We start from the raw sequence: 14,857 nt of genomic DNA on the forward strand, positions 1-14,857 counted from the left end.
TATATATTAGAGTTCAGATACAATAGTATAACTTCTCCCTGTGGATTCGATCCTGACTTCCCTGACTACTAGTTAGTGGACCTTAGGTTATTTTTGATTAGGTGATACGACTTTAGCCTGTCAAATTTTGGCGCCGTTGCCGGGGAGACGGTTTATTTTATTTTGTCTGAATATATAGTATTAAACTAACCTCTACTCTGAAGAACACCTGTTCTTTGGAGCATCTCACGTTTGTTTTAGTGTTTTTGGTGTATGAGCAGGAAATTGAAATCTCCAAATCTCATCCCGTTCGATCCAGAGATTGAAAAGACCGCTCGTAGACTCAGAAAGAAAACTAAGCAAGCTAAGCTGTCTGCAGGGACACCCTCCCAAAAGACACCATCTCCACCATCACCCCCACACCAAGAAAACCCCACCTCACCTATTACTGTCAACATGGGTGAGAATGTTACTCGAACCTTCAGAGTTATGCGCAACCATCTCCTGATAACGTGCCTACTGGGGTACGGATGCCCACTATTGCTGCTACAAATTTTGAGATCAAGTCTCATGTTTTGAATATGGTTCAGAACAATCAGTTCGCTGGGTTACCATCTGAAGACCCAAATCAGCATCTGCAGAGATTTTTACAGTGTTGTGCTACTCAGAAGCAAGCTGGTGTTACTCCTGATGAGATGAAGCTCCTTCTATTTGGTTTCTCTCTGCGCGATAAAGCTTTGTTCTGGTATAACAAGCTGCCTTCCACCATCACCACCTGGCCAGAACTTTCCAAGATTTTCCTCATCAAGTGGTACCCTTACCAGAAAACTGCAGATATGAGACATGCCATAGTTACTTTCACCCAAGATCCTGGTGAATCTCTATATGAAGCTTGGGAGCGGTTCAAGGATCTGCAGCGTCTATGTCCTCATCATGGGTTGGACCAGTGGTACTTGTGTCAGATTTTCTACACTAGAGTTGATGCAGATACACGACGGGTAATTGATGGAGCATCTGGTGGGTTCTTCATGGATAAAGCAATTGAGGAAGGGTATGAACTTTTGGAGAAGCTAGCATCTAATCAAGCCTCTACCATTCGTTCCTCTTTGAAAAAGGGTGGTAAACATGATGTTGAAGCCATTTCTCTACTGTCTGGGCAACTAGCTACTCTAACTCAGAAAATTGACTCCCTGAAGTTAGGTAATGATTCCTCCCATATGAGTGTTAATGCGATGGCTAGTGCTTCTAACTATAATGTGCATGTATGTGATGCTTGTGGAATATCTGGGCACAACTCTCAAGAGTGTCCTGCGCTGGGAAATAACTGTGAGGCCGTCAATGCTTTCCAATCACAACCTAGGAACCAATTCAACCCCTATTCCAACACCTACAATCCTGGGTTAAGACATCATCCCAACCTCTCATATAGGAGTACTAATGTGTTGAACCCTCAACCTCAACAACCATATCCACCTCAACAACAGGGTCAACAATACCAACCTTCACAACAAGCTCCACCTGGTTTTCAGAGAAATCAAGCACCTCCACAGCCTGCTCCTCCTGCTGACCCAGCCATGACAGAGTTGAAGAATATGATGTTCCAGATGCAGAAGGGGTTCAATGCTTTTCAAGCTGACACAAAAGCTCAACTGGAAAATTTGGGCACGCATAACAAGATGTTGGAGACTCAACTAGCTCAGTTGGCTAGTTCTTCTGCTAGTAGGCCACCTGGGGCCTTACCTTCACAATCGATGCAACCAAGGGACACTGCCAACGCCATCACTCTTAGGAGTGGCACACATTATGATGGTCCCCCAATGCCTAAGGATGGTCCGGTTGAGTCAGAAAAAAATGCAGACATAACTGAAACTTCGTCAGCTCCTGAGGCTACCACCAACACAAATGCAGAGAAGCAGACAGTACCTGAAAACAGTCCCTCCACCACTCCTGCGATCAAGGTTCCATTTCCCACTCGTCTATCAAGGAATAAGCTGGATCACCAACTTGGTAAGTTTATGGAGGTAGTGAAAAATCTTCAGGTAACTGTTCCATTTACTGAACTCATTACTCAAGTACCTGCATATGCTAAATTTTTGAAGGAAATTTTGACTAGGAAAAGAGCTTTAATGCAGTAGAAACTGTTGCCTTTACTGAAGAATGTAGTGCTCTTTTACAAAATCAATCCCCCCCTAAATTGAAAGATCCGGGGAGTTTCTCCATCCCTTGTAATATTGGCACCATATTTATTGACAAAGCCTTATGTGATCTAGGTGCTAGTGTTAGTGTCATGCCCTTGACTGTTTGTAAAAAGCTTGACATGGGAGATTTAAAATGTACCAACATTACTCTTCAAATGGCTGACCGTTCTGTTAAATACCCCCTAGGTATCTTAGAGGACGTTCCTGTGGGTAGGTAAATTTTACATTCCTGTGGATTTTGTTGTGCTTGACATGGAAGAGGATACTCAAATCCCAATCATTTTAGGGAGACCATTCCTTCATACTGCTGGAGCTGTCATAGATGTAAAAAATGGGAAATTAACTTTGACTGTGGGGGATGATAAGGTAACTTTTAGTTTGACCAATGCTTTGAAAAGTCCCATGCTAGAGGAAGCCTGTTACAGAATAGATGTCATTGATGTGCTGGTTAATGATGACATGCCTCAATCCCTTATGCGGGATCCACTGGAGGCTTTGCTTTGTTTTACCTCTTCCACAGGTGATGATATTATCCGGACTACTGAAGCGGATGCTTGGGAAGCAGCTTTTACCTGTGTCGAGCTTGATGGTACTACCACTCATGAGGATGAACGGTTAGTATGTGCTACTCCACCGGTAGAGGTAAAGAAACCTGAACTGAAACCCCTTCCCCCTTCTCTGCGGTATGCTTTTCTGGATGATTCTGAAAATTGCCCTGTGATTGTTAGTGCTGCATTAAATGATGGTCAAATGTCTCAACTTTTGTCTGTTTTGCGACAACATAAAAAGGCAATTGGATATAACATTGATGATTTGAAAGGCATAAGCCCTGACTTTTGCATGCATAAAATCCATCTTGAGGATGATCATCGTCCTAGTATACAAGGTCAGCGTCGTTTGAACCCGAATATGCAGGAAGTTGTCAAAAAGGAGGTTATGAAATTGCTTGATGCTGGGATTATCTATCCTATTTCTGATTCTAAGTGGGTGAGTCCAGTTCAAGTGGTTCCTAAAAAGGGTGGTACTACTGTAGTTAAAAATGAGAAAAATGAATTAATTGCTACAAGAGTAGTTACTGGGTGGCGTATGTGCATTGATATAGGAAATTAAATGTTGCCACTAAGAAAGACCATTTTCCCCTTCCCTTCATTGATCAGATGTTGGAACGTCTAGCTTGTCATTCTCATTTCTGTTATCTAGATGGCTATTCTGGTTTCTTCCAAATCCCTATCCACCCAGATGACCAGGAGAAGACCACCTTTACATGTCCTTATGGTACCTTTGCCTATAGAAGGATGCCCTTTGGCCTATGTAATGCCCCTGCTACTTTCCAACGTTGTATGATGGCCATATTTTCTGAATTTATTGAGTCCATCATGGAAGTATTTATGGATGACTTTAGTGTGTATGGCATTGATTTTGATGCATGTTTGCTGAATTTGACTAAAGTACTGAAAAGATGTGAGGATGTCCACCTTGTTTTGAACTGGGAGAAGTGCCACTTCATGGTTACTGAAGGAGTGGTACTTGGTCATATTATTTCTGAACGAGGCATCCAGGTGGACAAAGCAAAAATTCAAGTGATTGAGCAATTACCCCCTCCTGTGAATGTTAAGGGTGTTAGAGGTTTTCTTGGTCATGCGGGATTTTATCGCCGCTTTATCAAGGACTTCTCTAAAATTGCTAAACCACTTACTCAGTTGCTCCTCAAGGATGCCCCGTTCCTGTTTACTGATGAGTGTCTAGTGTCTTTTAACAGGATTAAGCAAGCTTTGATTACTGCTCCTATCATCCGATCTCCAGATTGGACCCTCCCATTTGAGATTATGTGTGATGCCAGTGATTATGCTGTGGGAGCTGTCCTTGGTCAGAGAAAAGACAACATCCTCCATGCTACTATGCACAAGACACTCGATGAAGCTCAAGTCAATTATGCCACTACAGAGAAAGAGCTGCTAGCTGTGGTCTATGCTTGGACAAGTTCAGGACCTATCTGCTTGGGTCTAAAGTCATTGTCTACACTGATCATGCTGCATTGAAGTACCTTCTCGCCAAAAAGGAGGCCAAGCCTCGACTCATTCGGTGGATTTTGCTGCTCCAAGAATTCGACTTGGAGATCAGAGATAAAAAGGGTGCAGAAAATGTAGTAGCTGACCATTTGTCCCGATTGCAGTATGCAGATATGGAAGAAGGTCTTCCCATTGACGACTCCTTTCCTGATGATAAGCTCCTGGCAGTCACTTCTGTTACCCCGTGGTATGCGGACTTCGCCAACTTTTGTGTGAGTGGACAAACCCCTCCAGAGCTGAGCTACCAGCAGAGAAAGAAATTTCTCCATGATGCCAAACAATTCTTCTGGGATGACCCTCTGCTTTACAAGCTCTGTGCTGACACTATATACAGGCGATGTATCCCAGAGTGGGAGGTGCATGACATTCTGAAGCACTCTCACTCCCTTCCATGTGGAGGCCATGCTGGGCCTTCCAAAACAGTAGCAAAGGTACTTCAATCTGGTTTTTATTGGCCAACACTTTTTCATGATGCTAGTATTTGTTTAAGTCTTGTGATGCATGCCAACGAACAGGAAATATTTCCCGTAGACATGAGATGCCCCAAACACCATCCTAGAAGTTGAACTATTTGATGTGTGGGGTATTGATTTTATGGGTCCTTTTCCCTCTTCCTCAGGCAACAATTTCATACTTGTTGCTGTTGACTATGTCTCTAAGTGGGTAGAAGCTATTGCATCACCGACCAATGACTCTAAGGTTGTCATGAAAATGTTCAAAAAGATTATCTTTCCACGGTTTGGGGTACCAAGAGTTGTCATTAGTGATGGGGGATCCCACTTTCACAAAAGAACCTTTGAAGCCCTACTCAAAAAGTATGGTGTCTACCATAGGACTGGCCTAGCATACCACCCTCAGACAAGTGGGCAAGTAGAAGTGTCTAACCGGGAAATAAAGTCTATTTTGGAGAAAGTGGTAGCTAAATCGAGAAAAGATTGGAGTGATAAGTTAGATGACACCTTATGGGCTTATAGAACTGCTTTTAAGACCCCTATTGGTACCACCCCTTATCGCCTAGTCTATGGAAAAGCATGCCACCTACCTGTCGAACTAGAGTATAAGGCTTTTTGGGCGGTTAAAGAGTTGAACCTTGATGCTAAATTAGCAGGAGAAAAGCGTTTACTGCAGATTAATGAGCTTGATGAACTTAGATAAATGCTTATGATAGTTCGCGGCTCTACAAAGAGCGCACTAAGAGATGGCATGATAAGAAAATTCTGAGTAGGGAGTTCAATATTGGTGACAAGGTTTTACTGTACAACTCTAGACTAAAGCTTTTTCCTGGTAAGTTGAAATCTAGGTGGTCTGGTCCTTTTTCTGTCACTAACACTAACAAGTTTGGTTCTATTGAGGTATGAATGCAACAGGTAGAATTCAAAGTTAATGGCCAACGTCTGAAGTTGTACCATACCGGAATCCCTGTTGGATCTGTGGAGGAGTTATACCTTCAACCCCCATCCCCTTCTGTTTGAGGGATGAAGCATTATGGTCGTGCGGGACCTTTATAAACCAGCGCTAATCGGGAGGCAACCCGATTTCTTTCTTTTCTTTTCGTAGTTTTTTCTAGATTTTTTTTTTTTTTTACTTTGTTTATTTTTGTATTTGGTGAGAGAGTGAGAGGGTACTGATATCCTCTTCAGGTTACATGTGTGCAGGAGTGCTTACCAAAGGAAAGAAAAATACGAGCCTGCTTACTGGGCATAGCCCGACGACATCGGGCGAGGTTGCCCGATCGGGCGCGCAACGGAAGTCGAAAAACAAGGAAAAGTGCGTCGCCCGATCCCATCGGGCCATGACGCCCGATCGGGCGAAACACCGTCACAATCCTTTACGACAAAAACGCCCGATCGGGCGTGGAAACCCGATCGGGCGCGCAACCAAAATTGAGAAGACGAAAAAATATCGCCCGATCGGGCGTGGACACCCGATCGGGCCCGCAACCATCATTCTTTAAGGGAAAAAAGCAGAAGCCCGATGGATCGGGCGAGCCAGCCCGATCGGGCGCGCAACCAAACTCAGAAAAGTTAAAAAAAAAAGGACGCCCGATGCTCGGGCGAGCTCGCCCGATCGGGCTCGGGTCCGGCTGGCGATTTTAAAGGGGATTTTCCCCTTCTTTTCACTCACTTCCTCTCACATTTTCTCTCTCTTCCAAACCCTAACCCCCAAATTCTCCCATCTTCTTCTCCAAACCCCCTTTCCACCATTGAAGACCCTCCTTCAAATCTTCAAATTCTTACCAATTTTTCTCTCCTATCACTTTCTACTCATCTCTCATCCTACTTTCTTCACTTTTCTCCCACTCTATCTCTCTCCTTCATCTTTTTCTCCATTTTTTTTTCTTCCACCATTAAAGTGAGGATTTGAGTGCTTCAAGTCTTCCCCATCTTTTCCCCATTAAAGAGTGAGTTGAAGGGTTGATATTTTTGCACATCTTAGCATAATGTTCACAAGGCGACGAAGATCTACCACGGGGTCCCAACCACCACCACCACCACCACCGGAAATTCCCAGAGATGAGACTTTCCCGGACGTCATCTTCTCCACGGAAGAACAGAGGGAACGATTTCAGCGCCTCAAGGGGCGCGAGGTAAGTCCTACCACATTTCTTGATATTGAATTCTTGGATAAATTGGGCATTCATAATGAATTTAAGGAATTCATGAAAATCATTGGTATGGAACCCTTTTATACTGTTCATGTCAATACCTATCCCGTGCTTGTGTATGAATTTTATAGTAGCTTGAATGTGACTCACCCTCGTTCCGGACCAATCTCACATGTTTCCTATAGGCTTTTAAATAGGGACTTCACCCTCACCCTGCCGGAGTTTGCTCGCATACTCCGTGTCCTCAACCGGGGGGAGATTGGGCATCCACCTGACTATCATCACAGGGATGTCTACTATGCTATAACGGGGGATGAAACAGATTTTACCTTGCAACACTGTCATGCTAGGTATATACACCAACCCATCTTCAAAATTTGGGTTCGTTTCATGTCTAAGACCTTGTTTGGGAGGGTTGAGGGGCAGCTCATTCGCGGGGATGAGCTTTATCTCATAGGCAGCTACATGTATCGGGGCACTCCCCGCCGTTTCCACTACAACATCCCTCACCATGTTGCGCTCCAAATGGAGCGTATTGCCACCACATACCCTAAGAGGCGCGCCGACGGGACGTTCTCCTCTCGGCCCATCGTGAACGGGGGGCTAGTCACTCTTTTTGCTAGGGCCATTCCAGACTTTGACGAGACCCGTATCAGCCAGCCTTAGGCCCTACCCTCTTGGACTATGCCTATCTCACTCGCCTGCATTGGTTAGAACGGGGTGGGGACACATACAAGTGGCAAATTAACGGAATGCGTTCCATTGACCTGCCCAGCCCTTTGGCCAAAATCAAACCTGGCCAACCTCACTATCACCTTCCCATTGCAGGTTCTGACTTTCCCACCCCCGCCCCGAGATCCCTGAGCGTACTATTATCGTCGTCCCCATGTTGAGGATATTCCCTCATCTTCTGATGCTCCCCCTCCCCCATATTCTACTGCTCCTCCTTCCTTTGATTTTCAGGAAATGATGACCCTGCTTCATCGCATGGATACTGGCATTACAGCCAATACAGCGGCTATCCAAGGTATCAGCCAGCAGGTTGATGCCAATGGTGTTCTTCTACAGAATCTTAGTCAGCGGGTCGATACACTAGCCAACGATCAACACCTGGCTTTGTACTCGATGTATGACGAGAACTGCCGCTTGCATCGCATTGCTGAGCATGATGCACATCCTTCGTGGTATACGTGGAACCCGAGCTACAGTCAGCCCGGCAATGAGGTGGATGGAGATGATGCTAGTGAGGACGTGCACATGGATGACTGATATCCATGTCTCCCCTTCCTCTTGTTGCAATGAGGTCATTGCCTCGTTCAGCTTGGGGGAGGATTTCTGTAAGTACCCCTCTCACTATTATTGCTTTTTAGGTAGGTTAGTGTTGTGTTCTTAGGTTAGTTAAGCTAGTTAATTGGTTAACTTTTTCTTTTCATAAAAACAAAACAACAAAAAAATGAAATATTGCTGAAAAAATACCAAAAACACGAGTTGAACATGAATAGAGAAATTGCTTCCCTGTGCCCCAAACTTTGCCTTTAAAAATGATTTAACTCATTATACTGGATAATCGGGCATTCGTGATTGGGATGTTGTGATGTGATCTTTGATTGCCTTGGTCTTGAGTAGATTTTGATGATAAAACACCTACTTTAACTGCATGCTTGGACTGGTTACATTGTAAGGATTCATTCGAGCCTTCGGATGCATATTTATGTCCGAATTATCCTTGTGTGTTAGTTCCTCATATCATTCTTATCTTGACTTTGGCATTGTACTCGTTGATTTCTGATGACTTTGAACATTGTGCTGTGATAGAGGCGTTCAATTGTTTTGATTTTTGGCCTCAGAATTTTCTACAAAAGAATCATTTCCCTCCTAGCCCCGCTGAGCCTAATGAGTTTCTTTGGATCTATATCAAGCCACATTACACGCCTTGAGCCTTTTCAATGTTTATTGTCCCAAGCCTAGCTTGGGGGAGCATTTGTTAGGATAGAACTAGTGTGGTTGATTTTCGGGTTGATTGGAATTAATATGTTTATGATGACATGAGTGAAGTGAATAAGAAAAAAGAAAAAAAGAAAGAAAAAAGAAAAAAAAATAGAAAATAACACATGAAAAGAATCAAGAAGTCACGAGTCATGAAAAAAGAGTAAAAACCAGAACAATACATTTTGCTGAAAACTATCAAAGAAACAATTGTTGGTTGGTTCGAAAAATCTAAAGTTGGTCATTATTTTGGGTATGTGATTGAGACCATGGAAGCTGTTTTTACCACACCTAGTTCTACTAGTGTTGATTGCTCCCCTTTTCTGGGCTTTTCCACCACATTCCCCAAATAATTCCCATACCTTTACCCGAGCCCCATTACAACCCTCAGAAAGACCTTTTGAGCACTTGTTTGAATGTTTATTGGAATGATACAGAGTCAATGTGCCAAAGTCGAAGTTTAAGTTTGTTATTCGAGTCGACTTGAGTAGGATGAGCGATATTTCACCTTTTCTAAACACATGAGAGTGTGAGAGGGAAGGGATATTATGGTTGGGTTGGTGAGCGTTCGGGCACACTTTATGCTCGCCACAAAAATTGAGAGGAGTGACATCCTGGTGACCCTTTTCAAGATGTGCAAGTTATGTATGGTTGCTATTTCGGACAATCTGCTTAAGTGATTGGTAGTCAAAAGTGATCTGATCAACTGAACTTGAACTTTGCTTGCTTGAAGGTTTTTGAGGTCAAAATGTTTGAGTTTCATACTTTAGGGGTGAAGCAAATTCTATTCATATTCATGTTGTGCTTTGCTTAGGGACAAGCAAAGGTTTAGCTTGGGGGAGTTTGATGTTATGGTTTTATATAGAGTTTTCTCCCCTAATTATGTGCTAAAAGTTGTGATTATGGTGCTCTTAGGAGCCATTTGGTACTAACTCTCTCCATCTAGTTGTGGTTTGCTATTTTGTATTGAATTGTAGGTTTTGGAAGCTATCACCTACTTTACATGATTGCACAGTGGATTAGAGGGTTAGATGCCGAGTTTCTAGATCCCGAGGATGATTTCCGGGACTTTGAGCAAAGGAAGAACAAGAAACGAAGATAGTGACCGGCCCGATAGGATCGGGCGGCCCAGCCCGATCGGGCGAGATACCAGTTCTCATGTTCTGCTGCGGGCCCGATCGGGCGTTTTAGCCTGTCGTAATTCGGTCTTTCGCCCGATCGGGCGAGTTGGCCCGACGTCGGGCGCCATTCCAGCACTCTGCCTCCCATTTCATAAGACCGCCCGATGTCATCGGGCGGGTCAGCCCGATTGCATCGGGCGTCTGGTGATTTTGCCTTAATCATCTTCTTTGGAGCCCGATCCGTCGGGCGACTTTGGCCCGATCGGGCGCTGGCGAGACGCGAGATTTTTAATGATTGCGGGCCCTTTTTTCGAGATTTTCTTCTATTGTTTTAGGGCTTGTATAAATAGAAAAATCAGAATTATTAACTCTTATCTAGTTTTTATTATTAGTTTTCTCCATAGAGTATTTCAAGAACCTTAATTTATTGCTTTGTGATTTCAATTCAAGATCAAACCTTTTGCTTATTCATAGTTCAATATAATTCGGTAATCTTTCTTCTTTACTTCTTTGTTATTTCTTCCATTGTTAATATATTGTTTTCTTAGTTATTTGCCATGTTTCCAAGTATGAGTTTTTATATGATTCTTGTTATTGATTTCATGATTATGAGTGAGTAGTTCTATATCTAGAATTGTGGAGATCTATGTATACAATAAGGGATTGATAGATTAGTTTGATTATCTGGTATTTCAATTGTTTCCTTTGATTTTTCTTCATGCTAGGATTATAAGGCCTGATTTATATTTCTACTTCTGCAATACTGAATCTACTTCGAGAGGAGAGATACCGTATAGGCTTTCAATTATTAGGCAAAGTGACCCTTGACTATGCGAGAGCGGCTGGGTGATCTTTGAGGGAGGTAATGTTCGAGAGAAATTACATGTGCCCTAGACAATTGACTTACTAGGTGGTTATCGTTTATCCTTGATTTCCGAATTGTATGCATAGTGATCCATGATTCTAGTACTTTACTGATATATTTACACCTTCTTATTTAATTCTGTTACCTGTTTAGCTTAGTAACACAACCATTCATCTGATTTTGTTAGTATAATATTAGAGTTCAGATACAATAGTATAACTTCTCCCTGTGGATTCGATCCTGACTTCCCTGACTACTAGTTAGTGGACCTTAGGTTATTTTTGATTAGGTGATACGACTTTAGCTTGTCACCACCAGCTGCTGGTAGGTGGCCCCTACTTTCTTTAGACTGAACGACATGACCTTATATGCATACACGTCGTCTTCTGTGATGAATGCGGCTTTGTCTCTATCAGTCTCCAGAAGGCTGATGTGATGTATTTAGAGAAAGCATCCATAAAACTCGATATTCCTTGACCGCTGGTAGAATCGACTAGCTGATCGATTCGCGGCAACGGGTAACAACCTTTGAGCTAAGCCTTGTTCAAAATTAGTAAATTGAGTCCACACACATCCACCATGAATCATTGGCTTTTTTTAACATTGCCACATTTGCCAGCCATTCAAGATAGTCAAATGGTTCAATGATATATGCTGCTAGCAGCTTATCAACCTCTTCTTTTATTGCAACATTCTTTTTTACTGAGAAGTTCTCTTCTTTTGTTTTATCGGTCTAACATCCTTACTGATATTCAACCGGTGCACAAAACGGCGGGATCACTTCCCGGCAACTCGTTAGCTGAGAATGCGAACACATCATCGTTATTTCGTAGCAAGCTTATCAAATTCACCTTAATGTTCATGCCTAGGTCCAATCGAATCTTGAGCATTCTTTACGGTCTATCAGCTTCGATACTTATCTCTTATGTTTCCCATCTATGCTCGGTCGCGACAAGTCTGTCGGCCTTCCTCGATATTCTCCATCGACAAGTCCTGTTCAACCTTGTTTTCTACCCTCCACCTTTTTCTGTTAGATGATGGAGATTCTGCCGCCCACTTATGGGATGAGGTCCTCAGTGTTGTTAAATAACATGGCCTTGCGAAATTATGATTCCTCTCAACTTCTCTGGCTTGCCGTCATTTGACGTATATGTCATTCTCAGATGATATGTTGATATTATGGCCTGAGCGTCATGGATCAGTGGTTGCCCTATAATTGCATTTTATGCTACTAGTACATCGACGACTAGGATTTCTACTCATTGATCTCGTGACTGGGGTCCCTTCCATAAGTTTACTAGTAGCAGAATAATGTCTTATGGAATAATTGGTGCCCCAGTGAACCCAATAACTTGGCACGAGACCGGCTTCAAACCAACTTCTTGAATGTTGGGAAGAACACAATGTTGACCGAACTGCCGCCATCAACTAGGACGCGATAGACCATCATACTAGAAAACCGGAGATATACTATTAAAGGATCATCATGGGAGAAGATGATTCCCATGGCATCCTCCATCGTAAACGAAAGAGACGACATTTAAGGTGGTGCCGGCCACTTTCTAATATTGTGGTAGTTTACCTGGTGTTGAATCTCCTCTAAACTTGCTTTGGCTCCGTGGATGTTGCCACCATGAACCATGCCTCCCGAGATGACATGAATCTCAGTTAACCTTTCCTTGACAGACCGACGCTTACCATCATCCTCTCCTAGCGGCCTTTCTCGCTTCGATTGAACTTGATATTGCTTGAAATATCCTCTGCGTATCAGACCTTCAATACCATCCCTCAAGTCTTTGCAATCGTCTATGACATGGCCGTAATCCCGTGAAGATCGCACCACTTTGACTTATCCCTCCCCTTTTAGAACATTTTCGTAGGCTGCTGCCACTTATCTTCTCCCTTGTGCATCTCATAGATCTCTGCCTTCGAGACCGTTAAGGGAGTATAGTTATGGTATCACTCAGGTTTAGTCTCTCGACCTTTTTTCATAGAGTTTCTTTCTTCTCTTCTGTCGAAATAGTCATGTCTCCTGTCCTTCCAGCTTCTATCTCTATCCTTTTGTTTCCCCTTATTATCTTCCTCATATCGTTTAGAAGATGCCGCTTTGTCAAATTTTTTCCCCTCGAATAAAATCTTTGGCTTTGTAAAGGAACTCTGATATGCTGGTCAACTTCTTACGACCCAAATAGCTTCTAAGGGCGGTTCCTTCTTTCAGACCCGTCATTAGGGCTAGTACGGTTACTTCTTGCTGCAGGCTGGGGATGGTAACGACCTTCGAGTTAAAACTGTCGATGTAATCCCTTAGACTCTCTTTCTCTCCCTGCTTGATGGACATGATTTTCCCGGCCGTCTTCTCCCATATTTTGTTACTAACGAAAAGAGTAACGAACATGGCTAACAGCTGTCGGAGTCGTAGACTGTTGCCGGCTGGATATTTTGAACCAGGTTTGTGCTATATTATGGGCATTAACGCCACCTCCCATTTAGTGAGGGCTATGGTCCTCGGGTGCCTCCTGTTTACGATGTTTCTATATTATGGGGAGACGTCCCTTCTGTTGTACTAGCCAAGTTACCAAATAATATGAACTATGATGGTGAACATGATAAAGAAGATAATGTAATATGATATGTTTATGAAATAGTTTTACGTATTATTTCTTCCCTGTTTGCTAACAAAATGAGTTGAAATGAATTTACGTCGTTAGAGTAGTATGATACTAAGCCTCGACTCACAACGTTTTGTTTAATATTTTAGGTATTGATAAAGATAACGGGATCACGTAGCAGTGAGAAGTAATATAGTATTTAGGCTTATGTTGACTTTTATGGTTTTACTTTAAGTTGATGTCAGACTCTGCTTAGTAATTAAATTTCTAATCAATCAAGACTAACATTGGATACTTACTATGTTTTCATGATAATAATATGTTTAAGTTCATGAAATTATGTTGCCTTGTATTTTCTTGATGGAAAGTACGTCAGTAACGCTCCGACTATATAGATTCCGCCGCTAATAATTGATTGATTAACTTAATAATGTTAATTAGAAGAAGGGGGGGGGGTGTGACAGTTTAGAGTGAACATGAGTTGGAGAGATTCGAATATGTTAGGATGAAAGGCCTCAACGGCTTCTCTGCCTTTCTTTGCAGTCGGCTTGGAGGATCCAACCCCCGGTTGCGGGATGCTGAAAGCGTTGACAATGTTGTTCTCATTAATTGTTGGGATATAGAAAGACTTTTTGCCGGCCGTTGCAGAAATGCTTAGGAGGCATGGGACAGGGATGTTGAGCGGGCATGTGGCTTAGAGTATTTTTTATGTAAGGTATAGTTTTCCCCTGCTTCTAGCGTCAATTGTTCCGGTATGAAATAAATGCTATTGGGATGAACCGATATCTCCTCGTCAAGTAAGCCAATTTAATAACCTGCAACACTGAACATGTAAACTAACCTTGGGGGCTGATCTGAGGAACGCCCCTCCGATGCCAAAGTCAGTAAAGATAAAGTCAGTAACTCTCAAGTACTCTGTATTACAATTGTGAATGTATTTTTACGACTTAGATCATGGGTTATTTATAGTGGCGGGGAGTGTCCTACGCTAGGTAGGATACTTCTCCTATTGGCTGAATGTAGTTCTATCATCTTTTCATTCTTATCTTTAGATCCATAGGTCCTATTGAATAAGATTGGTTCAAACCCAGGCTTATAAATAATATCCTGAACGTTGAACACCGATAAGGTGTCAGATAAGGACTAATAAGTCTATGATACCGGCATTATGAAGATTCTATTTATGGATCTAGATACCTTGATGATTCGACTATGACGGTTTTAAGCCGTCTATATGAACCGGTATATAAGTTGTACAACCCCATACACTAGCTAGTAGATGTTTCATTCCTTCATTGTGAAATGACATGAATGGTGTCAACTATCAATGTATCAGTTACTGGTTGCCGAGTGCCGACCAATATGGGGTTCCATTAAATGAAAAGCTTCTGAAATTAACTTCTCTTTCAATGTATCATTAATTAG

The 14,857-nt window shown here is 42.6% G+C and overlaps 1 non-coding gene across 1 annotated transcript; it reads right to left on the reverse strand.

The window, feature by feature from the left end:
* Positions 1-812: 812 nt before the first annotated feature.
* Positions 813-919, reverse strand: LOC125493959 (small nucleolar RNA R71). The gene has a single exon (XR_007270282.1). It is a non-coding gene; the product is annotated as a small nucleolar RNA R71 (small nucleolar RNA).
* Positions 920-14,857: the final 13,938 nt, after the last annotated feature.

The sequence above is a fragment of the Beta vulgaris genome, chromosome 9, assembly GCF_026745355.1.
Source record: "Beta vulgaris subsp. vulgaris cultivar EL10 chromosome 9, EL10.2, whole genome shotgun sequence".
Lineage (NCBI taxonomy): Eukaryota > Viridiplantae > Streptophyta > Magnoliopsida > Caryophyllales > Amaranthaceae > Beta > Beta vulgaris.